At 47.5% G+C, this 14780-nt stretch overlaps 1 protein-coding gene and 1 long non-coding RNA gene across 3 annotated transcripts in view; one reads left to right on the forward strand and one right to left on the reverse strand.

Annotated features, from left to right (window-relative positions):
* Window positions 1-1717: 1717 nt before the first annotated feature.
* On the reverse strand, window positions 1718-6143 carry LOC138376936 (uncharacterized). The gene is made up of 3 exons (XR_011231763.1): window positions 6125-6143; window positions 4157-4198; window positions 1718-2321 (listed from the first exon to the last, which is right to left on the reverse strand). It is a non-coding gene; the product is annotated as an uncharacterized lncRNA (long non-coding RNA).
* Window positions 6144-13186: 7043 nt separating this feature from the next.
* URGCP (upregulator of cell proliferation) overlaps window positions 13187-14780 on the forward strand; it is a 62209-nt gene continuing 60615 nt past the window's right edge. For both annotated transcript variants that reach the window (XM_069461303.1, XM_069461302.1), the window contains exon 1: window positions 13187-13696. The gene's annotated coding sequence lies outside the window, so the exon portion shown is untranslated. The remainder of the gene's footprint in view (window positions 13697-14780) is intronic.

Raw genomic sequence — 14780 nt, forward strand, 5'->3', positions numbered from 1 at the left:
TGGGTGGGCTGGGGGGCAGCAGGGTTGAGAGGCAGTCTCCTCTGGGCATCTCTGCTGTTGCCCTTCAACGTGGAGCTCAGCTGAGCCCCTGTCCTTAAGGGTAGCTCTGCTGCAGGCAGCTGGATGCCATTGAGCACATCAGTCTGGATGGCAAGGAAGCAGAATCAAGAAATCACTATGGTCTGATAGGAACTTTTGCAGATTGTCTATGGCTTTCTGCTTTTTACATAGTCTATCAACATGGAAAGACCAGGGTGGGAACAACAGGGAAGCCAGAAAACTGGCCAAGGGAGAACAAGTCTTTTTTCCTAGCCTCTCACCAGTGGGTTTGCTGCTCCTGCCTGCATAGCATCAGGCTGTTGTCTTGGGGGTGCTGGCAGCCTCAGCCTCCATTTTTCACAGGACCAGCATTCACAGCTAGATCCAATACAGGCCCAGACAGTTCCTGGCACTGCTAGGGAGGAAGCATGTGTCATAGTCAGATAAGACGGCCACGGGGAATGGAGGCATGGGAAGAAGGGGTCGGGAGGGGAGGAGAGACAAGCAGCTCCATGCTCATCTTACGGTTCCTTCTCTGCCTTTTGAGGTACCAGGGACAGACCCCAGGACAGGAATTCTGTAGACCAGTCCTGTAAGTGCCTTCTCTGGTACCTAAGGAGACTTTCTCCTGATTTTGAGAGACAGAAATTTGCCCATCCTTGAGCAACTGCAGTGACGTAATGTGGAATTCTATGGTGTTCACATATATCACATACATATAATACATGTATCATATATATATATAATATATATAGCTTTGGGCTACCAGGTCCATTGGACATTTGAATTTGGGCATTTTAACACCGTGTCATGAGATTTTTTTTTTTTTTTTTTTTTTAGTAGAGATGGAGTCTTGCTCTTGCTCAGGCTGGTCTTGAACCCCTAAACTCAAGCAATCCTCCTGCCTCAGGCTCCCAGAGTGCTAGAATTACAGGCGTGAGCCACCTTGCCTGGCCCTATCATGAGATTTTGACTCTTTTTTATGTTCTTGGAACTCCTGGGTCTGCTGGAGCCTGACAGAGGATCAAAATCTTATTCAACAAGCCCAGAAGCTTCTGGGGGAGAGTTAATAGTCATTTGTTCATTATAGATCAACTGCTTAAGGTCATGCATCTCTCTGATCTCTGTGGTCCACAGAAAAAACACATTACTCCACAGTTGGCTCTTCAGACCAGTCCAGTTTCCAACCAGGGTCCCCTTGGAAGCCTGGTGTCTGCACATGTGTGTTACATGGGAGCTGCTTGCACCACAGTGCATCTTAAAACAGGTTTTTTACCTAAGGAGCCCATTCTCCAGCCTGACCTGAGCCCTTGGAAGGCATGACAAGCTGGTGACATTCCAGTGGAGGGAACCCAGGGGATTTGCCAGGGGACAAGCTTGTCTGAGGGGTCTGGCAAGTACAAAGCCCACCTCAGACTTGCAATAGGTGAATGGCAATTTACACTGGGGAACCCAGAGGGCTGATTTTACTTTCTCTTAATACATATCTCCAACAGAGGGCAGGCTTGTGGAAATTTTGACTGGACTCAGAAAATTCATCATTTTCTTATGAGTCATAAGCTACTACACTTGAAAGACCAGAGTATGGTTACTCCTCAATGCCGACTTGAGCCTGAAATTTCCCCTCTCTGACCTGTCTCTATCTGAATCAGTCCCACCTTCCCCAACTACATGAGTCACTATGTATAAAGTGCTCTGTGACACTTGACTGAAGGTGCACTGTGACAACTGCCCAAAGCACATGATCTCAGGCACCACATGGCATTGCTGCTGGGCAGAGCCTTATGCAGCCTTCCAAGAGGACAGACACCTTAATAACAGCATTCTCCCCACCTATTAAGATTTATTGTTTTGTTTAAGCAAAGACCAAAGGGATACCAAAGAGACAAAAATTAAAAAGGGAATCCTCACCATGGTGAGAAGGAACAAGACCTTACCATAAAAAGTTGCCTTATAGTAACAGGAAGAATCTAAATGGGGGACCCTCACAAAGGAAATATAGACCAGGCTCCCTGTGCTTCATCCTTTGCTAAGGAAGTGGTGATGTGAATAACCTCAGTATTCTCCTGGGGAAAGCTTCTGGCAATAAAGCCACAGCTATGACATGGGAGTTTCTGGAGCAAATCAGTCTCCACAGTCATCTTCGGCTGCCCCTTGGTGTTAGGTCTGTAGACTTGCAGAGGCTCCATTTGGCTATTTGGTCAGAGTCTTACTGCTTCTCCACTCCCTGCTCCTACTCACCCAAGCATCCTTTCCTGGGAGTGGACCAGCTTTATAACCACCTAGAAAAGATAAGGTCAAATTTGGCTTGAGAGATTCGAAGCTCCTCAATCTTCCTCCTTCTTTGGAGGTTTTATTAGAATAACTCCTTTCTCCTTCCCTTTTCTTTAAACTAATCTCTATTTTGTTTGTTTGTTTTTTGGAGACAGGGTCTTACTTTGTTGCCTAAACGTGAGGGCAGTGGCATGATCATAACTCACAGCAACCTCAAACTCCTGGGCTCAAGAGATACTCCTGCCTCAGCCTCCTGAGTAGCTAAGACTACAGGCATGCGCCACCATGCTCGGCTAATTTTTCTACTTTTTTGTAGAGAAGGGGTCTCACTACATTGCTCAGGCTGGTCTTGAACTCCTGATCTCAAGCAATCCTCCCACCTTGGCCTCCAAAAGTTCTAGGATTATAGGCGTGAGCCACAGTGTCTGGCCTAGCTAATCTAATCTCAAAGCTCTTAGCTATAAGGGCAAACCTTAAAATATGTTGCATCAGAAAGCCAAGAAAGCAAGCCAGTCACTCAACAGTCTATTCTAATTTAAGGCTCAAAAGGACCTGTCAAAAGTATCCATATCTTCTGTTCTCCCTGAAAGAAAAAGGAGACTTAAATGTCAATTATCGGCCGGGTGCGGTGGCTCACGCCTATAATCCTAGCACTCTGGGAGGCCGAGGCAGGTGGATTGCTCGAGGTCAGGAGTTCAAGACCAGCCTGAGCAAGAGCGAGACCCCGTCTCTACTAAAAATAGAAAGAAATTATCTGGCCACTTAAAAATATATATAGAAAAAATTAGCTGGGCATGGTGGCACATGCCTGTAGCCCCAGCTACTTGGGAGGCTGAGGCAGTAGGATTGCTTAAGCCCAGGAGTCTGAAGTTGCTGTGAGCTAGTCTGACGCCACGGCACTCTAGCTCGGGCAACAAAGCGAGACTCTGTCTCAGAAAAAAAAAAAAAAAAAAAGTCAATTATCATTTAGAGTTATGAGTGAATTGCATTTTTATTTACATCGAGAAGAGTCTCTCTCTCCCTCGTGTTCTAGTCTATGAATGGCTCACATTTGGACTTGGTGTAGGCTCCAGTGGGAGGAGCAGGGGATGGTGAAAAACCGCATCACCCAGAAAAGCATAACCCAAATCTCTTCAGGTTTCATAATTTTGCTTTTGCTTCTAAAAACAGTCATCTCTCATGGGGTGTTATGTGCTTTATATCCTGACATTTTCCACTTGCTGCTTCTTGGTGTGAGGAGAAATGCCAGCATGTGGCACTGTAGAGGAAGACTGGTGGAAGCTGTAGGGTGGCCTCCACTTCCCAGTGACACTGTTCTCAATTCCCAGGAGCTTCCAGGGTAAGTGAGCTGATTCCTTGGCATGTGGTTCTGTGGCAGACAGGGTGTGAGAAAAGCCCACTCTACCCTGGACACCTGGGATGGCACTGAGTTTTAAAAGGCAAAAGGCACATGATGAGGGCCCAGGCTGAGGCCCCCATGTGACGCCATGGTAGGCAGCGGCGCCTTTGAGGCTGGGCAGGGGAGGCGTGCAGGGCTCAGCACCCCCAGGAGGCAAGCAGATGAGCTGCGGCAGAGGGACCAATTCCAGTGTACCCAAGAAGTCTGCAGATCAGAACAACAATGGCTGCTGATTTGGCATCAAAGACATGACATTTTCAAAGCCACAATGGCTGAGGATGGTACCAACATGCTGCGGCTGGAGAAAGTGGGTGACCAATGTTTGAAGCACAGATGACGTTCTGCCAGTGGCTCAGCCAACAGCTCAGAGTTTCACGGGGAGACCTCTCTGCCTGGCTAGCTTCTCTTGGATAATGTCTCCTATAAAACCTCCGAAGCACTTACATAGCATATTTCTGTGTCCACTCTCTTGCTAGTCTGTTGTACCTGGAAGAAAAAAGTAGAGAGATTGACACCCTCACTTTAATTGGTCACTCCCTTTCAGCGTGCAGCAGAGAACAGGGCTGATGTGGAGATGCTGCTGCCACTTCTTGTCGAACATCTAGGACTGATAGATGAATGGAATAAAGACTTTCCCTGGAGCAGGAGCATGTCATTTGTGGCTATAAACCCCTAGCTTGGAGTCCTATTGATGCTCCCTAACTATCTTCTGTGGAAGGTTTAATAATGCAACACACTCCCTACCTTTCTCTCTCTGGTCCTACAATATGGATGCAGGGAGGATAGAGAAAAGATACACAAAAGTCTGGAGTAGTTACAGCCTGCCCAGCACACGAACTTCAGAACATGGGCTTGGAGTCTGGCTGCCAGAATGTGAATCGGCACCACCCTTAGCAGCTGGGCTACCTCTCTTGTGCCCTGGACTCCTTACTTGTTTACCACAAGGAGACCATTTGCCTTATGTGGTTGTGGGGAGGACTGGACAAGTCTGTATGTACTGCACATGGGGCAGGTCGGGCACCTGCTGAGGGCTATGTAGGTGTGTACATTTGTACTTCATTATTATAATGATATCTGATGCCATGAGACTGCAAATTAGAGAGATTTGTAGTTAGAACAGGCACAGAAAAAAAATCACTTTTGGTATGTCTAAAGTATCTCATAATAAGTGATAAAATAAATAAATACAATTTAAACTCTAATCAATTAAAACTCATCTGGGGATGTGTGCAGTAGCTCACACCTATAATCCCAGCACTTCGGGAGGTGGAGGAGGGAGGACTGCTTGAGGCCAGGAGTTCAAGACCAGCCTGAGCAATATTACAAGACTCCCGTCTCTACAAAAATTTTTAAAAAATCAGCTGGTGTGGTGGTGTACACCCGTAGTCCTAGTTACTTGAGAGACTGAGGCAAGTGGATCACTCAAGCCCAGGAGTTCAAGGTTGCAGTGACCTATGATCATGCCACTGTGCTCCAGCATGGGGGACAGAGTGAGACCTTATCTCAAAATACAAACAAAAAAAATCATTCTGTTCTTGAGGAAACCCCAATGAGGGAAATAATGAGATCTACAAAGATCTTAAGAAAAACATAAATTGCAAAAACCACATTCCATTCTAATCTCTTCAGACAGAAGAGAAGTAATGAACTAAAGGGCTCCCTGGAGATGTTTTCTAAAAGAGCCGGCAGTACCCTCTCCCAGTGCCACTCACAGGGCTGCTGCCACACTGGCCCTTTCTCACCATGCCGCCAACACTCAGAGATTAACACACGGTGATGATTCCATGTGCCTGCTCCACCGACCACAGACACCCCCATGCTACAGTGCACGTGGCTGTGCCTGGCCAAAGGGGTTGGAATTCTACATTTCTGGGCCTGGTAACTGGTGTTTAAGCAGTGGGCAGTGAGGGTCTGTTGGTGAAAGAGCGACACACTGCTGACTTCTGAGCCTCAACCAAACTGAACACAGCAGCGTTTCCCACCTTGACTGGCCTCAGCCTTACCCTGGGTGTATCCAAGGAGACGTCCCTTGTTTTATGCTATAAACTTTAGAATTTAATCCAGAATTTTCTTGTCAGATTCTTCTGAGTCCATTCTTGGCTAATCACTGACTTTGCTGGCCTCAAGGGCAGGGCTGGCAATATTTTAAGGTTTAGTAGCAGCAGTTGATGAGTTATCCAGCAGGGTGGATTGCTTTTACCTCCTTCTCCCTCCTTAGAGTCAAAGGGCATGGAAGTGAAAGAGCCGGGAGTCCAAGCCCAGGACACAACCACTGCACACCTGGGCTCGGTATGAGCAGGAAGATGTCTGTGGGAACTTGTGTAGCAAAGAAGCACCAGCTCAGAGCAAAGGTACCACCTGGAGCTGCCTGGGGCAGCCATGGCACAAAATAACCCCAAAGAGGACGCGTACTTCTCTTTGTCGGTCTTGTAGATATGGGCTATCTCTGGTACCAGAGGGTCATCAGGGTTGGGGTCACAGAGTAGGGAACAGATGGACAAGAGAACTGGGAAGAAAAGAAAAGGTCAGTTAGCTGCAGCCATGAGGTTGTGGGTTGCCTCTGGGCCCAGCGAGCCTCCCTGCACTTGCACTGTCTATTGACCAAGCAGTTGTCTTCCCTTTAATGTCCCAAGCTAGACTGTCTGCTTGACACTCCACTAGCTCTGCCCCTATATTGGCTAAAGGGCAGTCTCACTGTGAACTTCACAGTGCTGCCCCAGGAACGCTGCCGCCCCAGGCACCCTGCACTAGGACACTTCCCTCCTCAGTGAGTCAGGTTCTCATTCCCCTTCTCCACTGAAATGCCTTGTCTTAGCCTCCAACTGCCCACGCCACCCCTGTCTGCGTCACATACCACATACCTTTGGTGTTTGGTCCCAGGAGCCCTATTTACTGATAAGGAAACAGGAGTTCAGAACAATCAGGTAACCCCGAAGTCACAGACTTGGAACACTCAGTAAATGGGTAAAAACCAGATTGTGAACCAGGTCTGTGTGACTGCAAAGCAAATGCATTCCTGCTCCTGCATGCCACCACTGTCTCTGGATGTGTCTTCAGTGTGGCTCTCAGCAACTCTGGAGAAAGGGGATCACCCCACCAGGGCTGTGACGAGGAGCAGAAGGAACTGTGGTGCCCAGATAGAAGTGTGGACTATCATTCCTGGCTGTGATCTTGACTCACCATGTGACTCCAGACAAACTGGCTCTGGCCAGTTCATCCAAGTCCTGACCACAGTTCCCCACAGTAAAGCTACGAATGGGAGGGGCAGGTTGCCTTTCTCAAAGTCCTCAACCCCCCTACTATTCTGAGCTCAGAGGCTGTCAAAAGGGCTGCAGACTCCCCTCCAGGTCACTCAGGCCCACCTGCCCTTCCTCCCTCCCCACGACTTGAGTGGCCACTCCCTGCCACTCCACTTTCCTCTCCCCTTCCTGAGCCCACACCTAAGGCCACACTGGCCTTGGCTCTGCTGGCTCAGCATCCAGCAGACCCCAAAAGCTGGTAGACTGTGATGGCTGCCTTCCTCCTTGCACTTTTCCCTGGCCTCGGGCAGTGGGCTAAGGCTACGTACTCAAGGTTCAACTCACAGAGGAGCTATCTCAGCAGGATGTTGGGCTGTTTCCTGGATGCTTGAGCCTGGTGAGCAAGCTCTACCACTGCTGAGATTTGTACCACAGTGCAGGGGCAGGGGGCTGTGTCCCTCTGGACTGACCATGCCCACTTCTGTAAGGCCTCTGTAGCCTCCTAAAGCCCACCCCTGCCAGCTTCCCTGGTACCCTGTGGCCTCTTCCGGCTGCCCAGGGCTCTGCTGCCTGCATTCTCTCATACTCTACTCCCAGCTTGTTTCTTGGGCTTGGGACTCTTTCTCTCAGGTTGATTTTTCACCACGCTACTCACATTCCACCTGACAGGACACTACATTCCCACGTCTCCATTCAGGCTTCCCATGTGCACACAGCCCACGCTCAGCCCGTCTTAGCTTGGAAGGAATATCTGCATTTCTAAAGCCCTGTTTAGACTGATTTCTTCAACCTCATCCAGAGACATGTGTTCAACATCCTTTATTTGGGGAGGGAGGATTTCTCCACTGACTGTGAGGCCCCTGGGAGCAGGACCTGTATCTCTTCCTTCAGGGCTGACTCACAGTTCCCGTTGGTACTTGTTGGATGAATTAATGAGGGAGAAGGTAATGCAATATTTGCCTTCCTTATTTTTAGATAAACAGTAGAATCAATATTTCCTTCTTGCACCCCTATGAGTCTTGAGCACCCCACAGCAATTGACTGCTGAGAACTGCCAGGGTGTGGAGCACCAGGTTCCGCTGACGCTGCCTCCCTGCAGTACAGGACATCCGCGTGGGCACAGCAGCGGGTGGGGCTGTGTGACCTGGGAAAACTGCCTGCTCTGAGTCCCCATTTCTACCCAGTCAGTGCTGAGGTGAAAACGCGAGAGACAGGGCACAAGGAAAATGCTGTCAGTGTCTCTACCTTTTGATATGGTCAGCGCTGGAGACCACTGAGACCGCAGGATGTCGAGGCAGATGCTGCCATTACTGTTGATATTGGGGTGATAAATTTTGGTCGTGAAAGCAACCTGCAGAGACAAGAGATCTCAAGTTAGACAAATCACAGGGACATCTGGAAAATGAACTAAGTACAGCAGAAGTAGCCGCTGCTGGACTACACCTGGAGTGTGCTGTGCACCCAGCCTCACACAGTCCTGGGTGAGCTGGACCCCTAATGGGTTAGGAGTGGGTGATCACTCAGGAGAAGTTCCCTAATTCTGCAGTCCCCAACCCCCAGGCCGTGGACCGGTACCAGCCCGTGGCCTGTTAGGAACCAGACTGCACAGCAGGAGGTCAGCAGCAGGTGAGTAACCAAAGCTTCATCTGTATTTACAGCTGCTCCTCATTGCTTACATCACTGCCTGAGCTCCACCTCCTGTCAGATCAGTCACTGTCTCCCATCACCCCCAGGTGGGACTCTCTAGTTGCAGGAAAACAAGCGCAGGGCTCCCACTGATTCTGCATTATGGTAAGTTGTATAATTATTTCATTATATATTACAATGTAAGAACAACAGAAACAAATAAATGCATAATAAATGTAATGTGCTTGAGTCATCCCGAAATCATCCCCGCTGTCCCAGTCCGTGGAAAAACTGTCTTCCATGAAACTGGTCCCTGGTGCCAAAAAGGTTGGGGACCACTACCCTAATACATTCCCTGCTGGATTCTCACTCTGAACATAGGGCAATTTTTTTTTTTTTTTTTTTGAGACAGAGTCTTGCTCTGTTGCCCGGGCTAGAGTGAGTGCCGTGGCGTCAGTCTAGCTCACAGCAACCTCAAACTCCTGGGCTTAAGCGATCCTACTGCCTCAGCCTCCCAAGTAGCTGGGACTACAGGCATACGCCACCATGCCCAGCTAATTTTTTTGTATATATATTTTAGTTGTCCATATAATTTCTTTCTATTTTTAGTAGAGACGGGGTCTCGCTCTTGCTCAGGCTGGTCTCGAACTCCTGACCTCAAGCGATCCACCCGCCTCGGCCTCCCAGAGTGCTAGGATTACAGGCGTGAGCCACCGCGCCCGGCCAGGGCAATTTTTTTTAATGCTAACCTTCAGAAATGAGAACATAAGGGTATTAATACCATCTCTCCCAAAGTAGTGCACTCTGACGATTAACAAGAGTGACTCAAGGCCCAGAAGTTCTATGCAAAAAACAATGACTCTGATTACTGACACAATGACAAAACTTAGTCACTAAAGGGAAACAGCTCTACAGAATTCACTTCTCATCCCTTGTTTAACTTCTTATTTTGGTCTAGCTGACTTAGACAAGACTTGATATTTCAGTCATCATTGGTCTTGGCTGGACACAAGGCATAGATATTTTGTTGACTTAAGATATATAATCAGCAGAAAAACCCAGGCCATGGGCCCTCTGCCAGGCCGCAGATCCTTTCCCCTTTCTATTTCACCCTTTATAAGACCCCCCTTCTCAGAATTTAGCCAATCAATACCCTTGCAGATTTCAAATACGCAAGGATACTCACTGTAGCAAAAGATACGAAACCACCTAAATGGCTTCCAATTGATTACTGGTGAAATTAATGTTACATATATGCAAAAGAATATTACACATTCTTTTAAACTATTTAAAAAGAATGAGGTGGCCGGGCGCGGTGGCTCACGCCTGTAATCCTAGCACTCTGGGAGGCCGAGGTGGGCGGATCGTTTGAGCTCAGGAGTTCGAGACCAGCCTGAGCAAGAGCGAGACCCCATCTCTACTAAAAATAGAAAGAAATTATATGGACAGCTAAAAATATATATAGAAAAAATTAGCCGGGCATGGTGGTGCATGCCTGTAGTCCCAGCTACTCGGGAGGCTGAGACAGGAGGATCGCTTGAGCTCAGGAGTTTGAGGTTGCTGTGAGCTCGGCTGACGCCACGGCACTCACTCTAGCCTGGGCAACAGAGTGAGACTCTGTCTCAAAAAAAAAAAAAAAAAAAGAAGTTAATTTTTCTTGAAAAACTAAATCAAGTATTATGCAATCATTGAAAATTATAGTTTCTAAAAACTACAGAATAATAAGAGAAAATGCCATGATACAACATTAAGGGAAAAGAGGGGAGGGGAGGCAGAACATAAAATTTGATGTAACTGGCCGGGCGCAGTGGCTCACGCCTGTAATCCTAGCACTCTGGGAAGCCAAGGTGGGTGGATCGTTTGAGCTGAGGAGTTCGAGACCAGTCCTAGCAAGAGCGAGACCCCATCTCTACTAAAAATAGAAAGAAATTAGCTGGACAACTAAAAATATATATAGAAAAAATTAGCCGGGCATGGTGGTGCATGCCTGTAGTCCCAGCTACTCGGGAGGCTGAGGCAGAAGGATCACTTGAGCCCAGGAGTTTGAGGTTGCTGTGAGCTAGGCTGACACCACGGCACTCTAGCCTGGGGAACAGAGTGAGACTCTGTCTCAAAAGAATAAAAAAATAAATTTGATGTAACTACATTACTACAACAATCAGAAACACATGCATATCAGATACTGAAATGAAATTCACCAAAACGTTAACCACAATTACATGACAGGGCTATAAATGACTTTAAAAACTGCCTTTTTTGGTATTTTCCAAATTTTCTTTATAGTATGTGTATTGCAAAATATATGTATTAAATATGTATCAAATAGCAAATAATAATTAACATAAATATAAATCAAATGCTACCACATAAAACCCTGTCCCTACTAAGAACATTTAGAAATGTTACATTAACATATGTTCAGATTTTTAAAATATATGTTCTGGCTTAATTAAAGGAAATATTTTATCAATAAAGTGAAAAGTTCATCTAAAAACATTCAACTCCTTTGAAAATTTTTTAAGAAAAGGGATGAAGTTGGCCGGACGTGGTGGCTGACGCCTGTAATCCTAGCACTCTGGGAGGCCGAAGCGGGAGGATCGCTCGAGGTCAGGAGTTCGAGACCAGCCTGAGCAAGAGTGAGACCGTCTCTACTAAAAATAGAAAGAAAATGATCTGGACAGCTAAAAATATATATAGAAAAAAATTAGCCGGGCATGGTGGCACATGCCTGTGGTCCCAGCTATTCGGGAGGCTGAGGCAAAAGGATCGCTTAAGTCCAAGATTTTGAGGTTGCTGTGAGCTAGGCTGACACCACGGCACTCACTCTACCCTGGGCAACAACGTGAGACTCTGTCTCAAAAAAAAAAAAGAAAAAAAAGAAAAGGGATGAAGTTGGTTGTCAAGGGCTGTAGGTTAGAAGCTAAGAGGGTAGCTAGTAGATGCCACACTCCTGGCTCAGCCCTGCATACTGCTGGCTACCTGCTAGGCACCCACCCCACTTCCTCCTTTCTGAAGAACTCCAGTTACATAATCTGCAGGGCCCTGTGCAAAATTAGTTCAATAAGAATTTCATGATAGTGACAGCAGAGCATAAAACCAAGGGTGGGGCTCTTCTAAGCATGAGGCCCTGTGAGAGTGAATGTGTCAAACACCCATGAAGCCAGTCCTGGTTTCTTTCTCTCCTTGATTCCTATCAAAGAAAGTTCTCCCTGGCCTCACGACTTCAATTACCTTGGATCTCTAGTTACCACCTCATCCTCATGGTCCAAACTTGTTTCTCCAGGTCCTCCCTTTTATAAATCTTATCAGCCTACACAGGTAGGTTCAAACCTACATTCCTTATTTCCCTACCCTTCTCCCTGCCTTCAAAACTTCTAACTCCCATTCTAGACAATGACAACACCATCCAGCCAGTGACCCATCTTGTGAACCTCCTTGTCTAACTTTCACCACATCCTTTCCTTAAGTCCTGTCAATTCCACCTCTGTTCTGGCCTGCTATCCATTCCATAGTCATTAACTTGGGCAAAGCCTTTGCTGGACATTCACAATGGCCTCTACTGTCCCTCTGCCCCACTCCTGTCAGAGGATCTTTTTATAACACATACCTCAGCATGTCATTCACCTGCTTCAAAGTCCCAGGATGACAAATGACCCCTTTTAGAGAATAATTTGTCAAATTTATCTCTCTTTTGGATACCTATTTATAAAAAAAATGAGTCATACTCTTAGAGATCCTGTAATTCCACCTCTGACAAAACTAATAATTTGAATTAAGGAAAAGGATCATTGCACAATGATGTTCATCACAGCACATACTTAATGAAGAATTTGGAATAATGAAGACAGTTAACTCATATCCAATGCTTAGCATATGCCAAGCATGTGCTAAACACGAATCACCCCATTTAATTCTCAAAAGTAAGTTACTGATCACGTACTTGTGAAACGCTACTGTTAAAAATTACAGTTATACTATTCACAACATAGAAAATGCCTACGTTTAATGTTATGTGAAAAAGTGGGATACAAAATACAGTATTTTTTTTTAATATGGGAAAAAGACTGGAAATAGGTACCATAAAATATTAATGAATAGTGAGGTGGTAGAATTAGAAATACTTTTTCTTTCTCCTGCTGTTGTGCACTTTCCAAATTCTAGTTAATACCTTAAGCCTCCATAAAGACTCTCTGTTACCCGCAGGATAAAAACCAGTTATTCCAGCACTGTCCTTAAGGGCCATACCAGTCCCGAACTCACCACCCCGCCCCACCGCCCCAAGCTGAGCCCCGTGGTCTCCCTGTTGCCACGAAGGCCCTTTTCCCTTTTCTCCACCTGCAGAGCTCCTATTCAACCCTTAAGACCCAGCTCCATCCTCCACCCATCTCTCGAGCCCTTCTGGAGCCCCCACAAGAGTAGACCCCCTTCCTCTGGGAAGCCCGCACAGACCGCCGCCCAGGAGCCTGCACGTGGCCCCCGCGGCCCCGCCCGCGTGACGCACTCACGTGACCCCGGCCCCGCCCCCGCGCTCGCGCCGTTCCTTTATCAGGTTGCGCCGTAGGCGGTACCCCCTTCCTTCCAAGCAGTGTCCGTGGCACCTTCGTCGCCATTCACTTCACGGCTTCGGCGCCCCGCCCGCCTCGACGCTTCTGACGCCCAAAGAGTTGGAAGGCGCGAGAGTGCTTACTTTCTGGATCCGCTTCAGCGCCATCCTACCCCCCGCTGCTGGGGACCGGGACAGCCCGGCTAGGGCTGCCTGAGGCGGCCCGGTGCCGGCTCGGCTGCCGCCGCGCTGCACGCCGGGAACCGCCGCCTGTGCGTGCGCGCCGCGGGGCACTGTGGGGCCGTCTTCGTCGCTTGCCGCGCGTCACGGTGCGGCCGAGGCTGGGGCCCCGGTGTCCTGCCTCGGTCGCTTACGCTGGCCGCCCGCATCTGGTCCTGCGGCTTCGACCTCTGGTTAACGAGGGCCTGAAGAGGCCCGGGAAGAGAAGGGCCTGGTTGGTTTCACAGTGACCCGCTGAGCACCTGCAAGGTGCCACACGCAATGCTTCCTGTCCCCACCTTTTGGGCACCTTACCAGGTTGTCACATAACTCATGAGAATAGTGGTTTTCAACTCTGTAAGTATACATACCCTTTTGTGCATTATGGTAGGATGTGTTACAGCTATTTCCATTTAGACTTATGTACATACACACATAACCATATGCAGTTAGGGAGATCTGCATGTTTAGTAGTACTTCAGGTGATTTTGATGCACTGCCAAGGCTGAAAACCACGGCCTTAAACGGTATGTATCCTAGACTTAATTCTCTGTTTCCTTCCCCTTTTCCCGAGGTCCGATAGGTAGTTTTTTAAAATGGGTTATGAACAAATTAATGTGTCATGAAATTAGTTTAATGGGTTGCAACCAACATTTTTAAAAAATGAAATAGAATAGAAAAAAATATGTATCAGTGCATTTCACATAGGAAAGGTAGGAATTGCAAAAGCTTCGTTGATGTGTGTTTGCAGATGGTATTTATTCTCCAGACTGAGACACTTGAGTGTGAAAGGGATTGCTAAAGTAATTACTCTGGGACCAAAGATGTGATCTGGGATTCTCTGGCCTTCCAGGACACATGGTCACCTATATATTTGTACTCAGTCAGGATATAAAACGTATTACAGACATTCTGATGGTTTTCCAGCCATGTCCCTGGCTTCCGTTCTCCCATTCTCCCAATCTGTTCTCCACACAACTCCACAAACTGTCTCTGAAATGTAAATCTTGCCATGCTGAGTCTTTGCTCAGAACTCTTAACAAAAGCCTGTGACCTACAGGGTTTCATTAGCTGTCACAGAAGGCCTTTAAAAATCCATGGGCCCTGGGCCGGGCACAGTGGCTCATGCCTGTAATCCTAGCACTCTGGGAGGCTGAGGCAGGCGGATTGCTTGAGGTCAGGAGTTCGAGACCCGGTCTCTAATAAAAGATAGAAAGCAATTATCTGGACAACTAAAAATATATAGAAAAAATCAGCCGGGCATGGTGGCGCATGCCTGTAGTCCCAGCTACTTACTCGGGAGGCTGAGGCAGGAGGATTGCTTAAGCTCAGGAGTTTGAGGTTGCTGTGAGCTAGGCTGATGCCACGGCACTCTAGCCACGGCAAAAGAGCAAGACTCTGTCTTAAAAAAAAAAAAAAAAAAAAAAATCTGGTATCCTCC

The sequence above is a fragment of the Eulemur rufifrons genome, chromosome 29, assembly GCF_041146395.1.
Source record: "Eulemur rufifrons isolate Redbay chromosome 29, OSU_ERuf_1, whole genome shotgun sequence".
Lineage (NCBI taxonomy): Eukaryota > Metazoa > Chordata > Mammalia > Primates > Lemuridae > Eulemur > Eulemur rufifrons.